This window comes from Anoplolepis gracilipes, chromosome 14, assembly GCF_047496725.1.
Source record: "Anoplolepis gracilipes chromosome 14, ASM4749672v1, whole genome shotgun sequence".
NCBI classification, from domain to species: Eukaryota; Metazoa; Arthropoda; class Insecta; order Hymenoptera; family Formicidae; genus Anoplolepis; species Anoplolepis gracilipes.
The window spans coordinates 7,466,940-7,474,260 of record NC_132983.1 but is presented as its reverse complement, the minus strand read 5'-3'; the positions used below and the strand labels follow the sequence as shown (position 1 = coordinate 7,474,260).

General features: G+C 38.1%; 1 long non-coding RNA gene across 1 annotated transcript; it reads left to right on the top strand.

Moving 5' to 3' along the window:
• Window positions 1–6,212: 6,212 nt before the first annotated feature.
• LOC140673024 (uncharacterized) lies at window positions 6,213–6,593 on the top strand. Its single transcript, XR_012047988.1, has 3 exons — window positions 6,213–6,263; window positions 6,378–6,440; window positions 6,563–6,593. It is a non-coding gene; the product is annotated as an uncharacterized lncRNA (long non-coding RNA).
• The last annotated feature ends 728 nt before the right edge of the window (window positions 6,594–7,321 follow it).

Sequence of the window (7,321 nt, the reverse complement as noted above, 5' to 3'; positions counted from 1 at the left end):
TTTTTTTTTTTTTTTTTTAAAAAGAGAAAGATAAATATTTTTTTTTATTCTTATACGTCTTCTTTTTTTCTCTTTCGCTCGTTTTCTCTTTTTTATATATTTATTTGTAGGACTTCCGCTTCCGGTACATTGAGTAGTGACACGTGGAGAGAAAGAGGCTGTGAAAAGTGTGGTGAACGGGTGGTTAGAGTTAGAGAGGAGTGTGTGAGGGCAAGTAAGGGACAGCAAGAGTGACGAGCGTATGTGGGGAAAATATAGGGAGGAAAGAGGGACAGAGATATTGAAAGAAAAAGTGACAGTCAGGGCATAGAAAGTAAAGATATTGAGAAGGGCAAGTAGGCAGGGAATTAGGCATAGAGGAAGAAGCATAGAGAAAGGCAAGTGGATAGCAAGTGGATAGGGAGTGTATAAGGCCCTCTACGTCTATACGTAGAGGGCGTAATTAAACAGAGTGAAATTCGGAATGGCAGAGGGAATAGGGAAGAGTACGAAGTTTGGGAAGGAGAGAAGAGGAAGTGAAGGGAATATGGAAGAGTGGATAAAAAGGAAGAGGGAGGACTGGGAGGAAAACAAAGAGGGTATATTTTTAAAAAATAGGAAGACGGTTAGATCTCCAGATAGAAAAGAGGAGAGAGGATGGAAGGAGAGGATGAGGAAATGGAGGATGGAAATGGAGGAGGTGATAAAAGAAGGAATGAAGGGGTGGATTGAGGAGATGAGAAAAGAATTGAGAGGGATGGAAGAGAGATGGAAGGAGGAAAGGGAGGAGTTGAAGAAGGAGAGAATATTAGACGATTGGACGTGGAAGGAAAGGAGGATGAAACTGGAGGAGATTGCGAGAAAGGAGAAGAATGCGGGGAAGAGGGTAAGATTGGGGTATGGAAGGATAATGATAGAAGACAGGTGGTGGAGATGGAAGGAAGAGAAGGAAAGGTTGGTAGATGAGGAGGGGAAGAGCAGAAAGGAGGATCAGGGGGAAAATTATGGTGCAGGGTAGATGAGAAGGGGAACGGGAGGGGGGAAGGAAGAGGGAGAGGAGGGAGAAGGGGAAGGGAGAATAAGAGAGAAGGGTGGATGGAAAGCGGTGTTTTGGAATGTGGCAGGATTAAGAAAGAAAGATGAGGATTTCTGGAGAGGTTTGAGATTATGGGATGTAGTAGTGTTATCAGAAACATGGGTAGACGAGAAGGACTGGGAGAGGGTGAAAAGGAAATTGCCAAGAGAGTTAAAATAGGAGATACAGATACCGAAAAGGGAGGGGAAGAAAGGTAGACCAAAGGGGGGTATGTTAATGGGGATAAGGAGAAAGTATTTAGAGAAAGGAAATAAGATAGAGGGGGGAACAGAGGGTATGATGGTGGGCAGGTTGAGATGGGGGAAGAGAAATGGAGGGTGATAGAAGTGTACGTGGGGGAGGGTGTAGGGAAAATAACAGGGGAATTGGAAAAGTAGATAAGAATGGAAGAAGAGGGAGTGAAAACGATAATAGGAGGGGATTTCAATGCGAGGACAGCAGAGGAGAGAGGAAGAGTAGACGGGGGAGAGGAGGAGGAGAGAGGAAGACGATCGAAAGATAAGAAGAGGAATAGGGAAGGCAGACAGATGATAGAATTTCTAGAAGAATGGGGAATGGGAATATTTAACGGGAGGGTGAGAGGGGATGAGAGAGGGGAGTTTACATTTACCGGGGGAAAGAGGGATACAGTAATTGATTACGTGATAGGGGACGGGGAGGTGGAGGAAAAAGTGGAAATGTTAAAAGTGGGGGATAAGATAGATTCTGATCATCATCCGTTAGAGGTTTGGATAAGAGAAGAAGACGAAAGGAAAGGAGAAAAGGAGGAGGGAGGAGCGGGAAGGGGGTATGGGATGAAGAAGGAAGGAACAGGTTTAGAGTAGCGTTGGAGAAGTTGGGAGAATTAGAACAGGAAGGAGAAGGGAGAGAGGAATGGAAAGAAATAGAAGGAAGAATAAAAGAGGCGATAAGAGAAACGGAAGAGGGAAGAGGAGGAAGGGAGATGAAGCAGGAAGGATAGTGGGATGAGGAATGTAGGGAGAAGAAAAAGGAGGTGAGCAAAGAATTGAGGGAGTGGCGTAGGGAGGGGGGCGATGGAGAGAGATACAAGAGTAAGAAGAGGGAGTATAATGAGTTGTGTAAGAGGAAAAAGAGGGAAGAGAACGAAAGATGGGAGAAGAAAGCAGAAGAGGTTAAGAAAGAAGGAGAGGTGTGGGAGCTAGTGAATATGGAGAGGAAGAGGGGAAAGAGGAAAGTGAACGAGGAGATTGGGATAGAGGAATGGAGAGAGTACTTTATGAGGTTACAAGGAGGGGTAGAGAGCAGAGTGATCAGGGAGAGCAGGGCTAGGAAGAAGGGGAAGGGTGATAAGGAGAATAAAAAATGGAAAGGCGGCAGGGATAGATGGGATACCAGGGGAGGTGTGAAAGTACGGGGGAGGAGAGTTAGAAAGGTGCTCATGGAGATTCTGTAATAAGGTGTGGGGAGGGGAGGGATGGTCTGGGGGATGGAGAGAGGGGGTAGTGATACCAATTGTAAAGAAGGGGGAGGGAGGGAGGGTGGAGATTACAGAGGGGTGACCTTGATACCAACGCTGTATAAAGTATATACGACAGTGTTGGCGGAAAGGTTAAGGGAAGAGATAGAGGAGAAGAGGATAGTGCCACCAAATTAGACGTTTAGGAAGGGGATGGAAACGATGAACAATGTGTATGTGCTGAATTATTTGATAGGAAGGCAACTGGAAGGAAGGAAGGGAGGAATGGTAGTACTATTGGTAGATTTTAAGGCGGTGTTTGATTCAGTGGATAGGAAGGTTCTATTGGAGTCGATGAGAGGACGAAAAGTGAGGGAGGGACTGGTAAAAAGAATAGGAGAGATAATGGGGGAGACAAGGAGCAGAGTAAGAGTGGGACAGGAGATGGAGGAGAGTTTTTGGACTGGGAAGGGAGTAAGACAGGGATGCCCGCTGAGTCCAATGTTGTTTAACATCTTAATTGCGGACTTGGAGGAAGAAATGGAGAAAGTAAAATGGGGAGGAGTGATGCTAGAGGGGAAGAAGGTGTATATACTAGCATACGCGGATGATTTGGTGTTGATTGCAGAGGAGGAGGAAGGGATGAGAAGTATGATGGATAGGCTGGAAAGATACATGGATAGAAAGGGGTTGGAGGTGAACATAGGGAAGACGAAAGTTATGAGATTTAGGAAGGGGAGGGGAGGAAGAATGACAAAGATAAGCTGGAGGTGGAAGGGGAAGGAGGTGGAGGAGGTGAAAGAGTACAAGTACTTAGGGTACATTTTACAAAAAAACGGTGGTCAGGAGACACAGGTGAGGGACAAAGTTAAAAGGGCGGCAGCATTAATAGGTCAAGTATGGGGGATAGAAAAGAGAAGGTTTGGAGGGGATAGGGAAGGAGGCTTTTCGATAGGTTGGTCTGGGCAGTGTTAGGGTATGGGGTAAAGGTATGGGAATGGAAAGAGAGAGAAGGGATGGAGAGAATAGAAGAGAGATATTTAAGATGGGTTATGGGAGTAGATGTCAGGACATCAGGTTATATGGTGAGAGAAGAATCGCAGAGGGAGAATCTGAAGGTGAGAGCGGGAAGAAGAGCATGGGAGTTTGAAAAGAAGTTGAGGGAGGGAAAGGGTGAAGAGTTGGTAAGGAGATGCATGGAGGAAATGAAGGATAGGAGTAAGACAGGGGAGGTGGGCTCGAAATGGGAAGAGGAAAGAGAAGGTTTTTTCAAGGGTAGAGAGATAAAAGTTAAAGAAATGGAGGAGAAGGAGGAGAGGGGGGAGGATTGGTACAAGGGAATAGAGGATAGGGATAGAGAGGAACAGAGGAAGGAAAGAAGGGAAAATATGGAGGAAGCGAAATTTAATAGATGGTACAAGGAGGTGAAGAGGGAAGGGATACCGGGGTATATGAAAAAAGGTTGGGGGAAAGCAGATGGAGAAGGGTGGCGAGGTTTAGATTGGGGAGCGAGATGAGGGAGAGTAAATACTGGGAAGAGGAGGAGAAAGACGATGCAGAATATGCGAAGGGGAGACGGGGACATTGGAGCACGTGTGGGAGGGATGTAGGGAGTGGAAGATGGGAGGGGGAAGTTGGCAGGATAACGTGAGATGGGTGTTAGGAGAGGAAGGAGAGGAAGAGGGATAGATGAGGGAAGTTGAAAGGGAGAGGGATATAGGGGGGAGGATGAAATGAGAGAGAATGAAAGAGGGGGAGAGAGTGAGAATGAATGGTGGAGGAGGAGAGAGAGTCGTACGGGGGGCTGAGAATAGGCAAAGAGAAAGATGAAGGAATCAAGCAAGAAGAAGCGGAAGTCCGGCAGGGGGAATGTGTGTGTGTGTGTGTGTGTATAAGAGGGGGGGTGCAAGCGTGGGGGAACCAAGGGGTTGCCCACGGCCGCAGTCCCCCATAAGATAGGTTAAGTTAATAATAAGTTAGGTTAAGCTAATTGTATTAATTGTAAGAGTTGAGATCCCTAAGGGGAATCAAATAAAGAGTCTATCTACATATTTATTTGTACAATAACTTATTTATTTTCTTAGATAAATTCTCGATAACTTAATAATAAATATTAATGGCCTGCCACTAGCTAAATCATCACAAGCATCCTTATGGCCAATTTTATATTCAAATAACAAGATATACTGTGATGTACTGTATGTGACATATATCTTGTTGGTGCATACTTTGGATATCAGAAACCTAATAATGCTGATGTTTCTTTTTCTTTTTTTTTGCGCCTTTAACGACTTAATCGATTTAATTATTAATCGTTATATTTATAACAAAGACATTATTAAAGTCTTATTATTTGCTTTAATAATGCGATGCACCTGTCAAATCTTTTACATTATAAAAGGTCATACCAGGTTTAATAATTGTTTAATCAAATATGTAATTAGGTAGAATCTGCTTTCCATACGAAAAGAAAACAATACTTTAAGAACAGATAAGTTATTTGCGATTAATGCCTATAAAGATTTTCAAATTAATATTTCTATTTTACATACTGTTCTCAATTTTTTACCTATAACTAACACTTCGTTAGATTATATGCATTTGATCTGTTTAGGAGTTATGACAAAATGATACTACTTTGAATGAAAGGTCCAAACTTCTGTACGTTTAAATGCAAGAGCTATTAATAAAATATCACATTTACTGATTTTACTTAGAAATACTACATCGGTTGATTTTGTTAGAAGACCCAGATCAATAAGAGACGTTAAGCAGTGGAAAGCAGCAGAATTTAGAAATTTTCTATTATAATCAGTCCTGTTGTATTCAGAAATATATTACAAGAAAAAAAATATATACTCATTTTCTCACATTACATGTAGCTGTAATAATTCTTACACATCGAAATTTATGTCAAAAAGAATTAAAAATTTTGCTGAAACTTTGCTTCATTATTTTATTGAGTCATTTGAAATATTATACGGTAAACAGTACATATCGCATAATGTGCATAATCTTTTACGTATATGATTTCATGTAAGACTGTATGGTCCACTCGATAATTTTAGTGCTTTCAGTTTCGAAAAATTTAAGACATTTATAAAAAGACAGTTACGGAAAAATGGAAAGCCATTGCAACAGTTGATTAAAAGGTATAATGAAATTGAAAATTGTAATTTCCTATTTGTAGAACATGATAATAATAATAATAAGATATATTCATGTACAAATTTACACAAGAATGGTCCAATACTTGATAATGTTGATGTTGAATCGTACTATCTCAGAATATCAAATGGAAAATTTACTATTAATTGTAAAAATTCTTCTAATAATTGCTGCTTATTATGAAACGGTAAATATATTCTGATTATAAATGTTACATAAAAAATAAAAAATTTGTTATTAGTAAAATTGATAGTAAAATTGAAATATGTAAAAGATTTATATAAATCACCATGTCATGAAATATAATTTTGTGCGTAACATAATATACATATTTTTGTAATAAAATATGTATACATAATTTCTACATGATCTTCGTTCATTTTGCGCAACACAGAAATGGATAACGAAAAATATATCATTGCGGAATTTAATGATGGTCTGCAGCTAATACCTGCTACATGGTACAACACAGATACCTTTATATGTACTGGCCTAGTCACTTTAAAACAAAGCTTCGTATTAATAAAGCTATAACGGCAAAAGAGATACTATGAGAAAAGTCAGATTGGAAGGAGTTACCAGTAAAAATTTTTGGCATTGCAAGTAAGTGAATAATATAAAACATAAATTTGTATGTATTATTAGTTACATGTAATATTGCATACATTATTAATAATTTTTATAACTTCTTTTACACTTTTATTTTAAATTATTCAGATACTTACGAAGAAGATATACAAAAATTAATTTTGGCAGAAGATACATCAAATAATGATACAGGTCTATCTTCAAATGAAATACAAGAACGAGAAAAAAAGAAGACTAAAATAGATATATAAAATAAGAATAAAAAAAAATATTTATCTTTCTCTTTTGAAAAAAAAAAAAAAAAAAAGATGTAGATTTCTTTAAAGAAAAATAGTGTTACGCAAGGAAAAATTCTGCTCGCTCTTCCACAGAAACAAAATTTTGTGTCGTATGACAAAGAGCTACAGAGAACATCTAAACATATTGGAAGAAATATATTAGACGAAAATATATTGTTTAATGTAATAAGCAAAAACGGTGAGCATTAACTACAATTTATTAACGTTATATGATATTTGTAAAAAAAAAATACTAATACTTAGTTTCTTTTTAGATATTAATAATAACAACAAAATTGTTACAGATAGTACATCTTTTATAAAAAAATTCTTCTTTCCGTATAGAAAATGAAAATCTATGTTCTCATGGTAAGTTTAAAAAATACTAATACTTTTATATATTTTCTATAAATAAAGAAGTATGCAAAAATATATTTGTTGCAATAATGTATAATATAGAAAACACAGGAATTATATTCATATTCTATAAACTAAATAATATTAATTTATTTCAGAATTTAAGGAACTAATCTTAGGAAAGTTAAATAGAATATTATTTAAATTGGACGCGATTGAAAATAAATTCGAATCTACTATGCATTGCAATAAACATATATAAATTGTGCTTTACAAAATGTATTCAAAATATTCAATTGGTGGTCGAAGCATTATTATAAAGGTTTAATCAATCCATATTTATAATAAACTATTGTCAAAATACATATGCGTTATTATCTTTTTTTTATCCTCTCCTTATAGCAAATATTATATACCTTATCCTTGTATACATCTGTG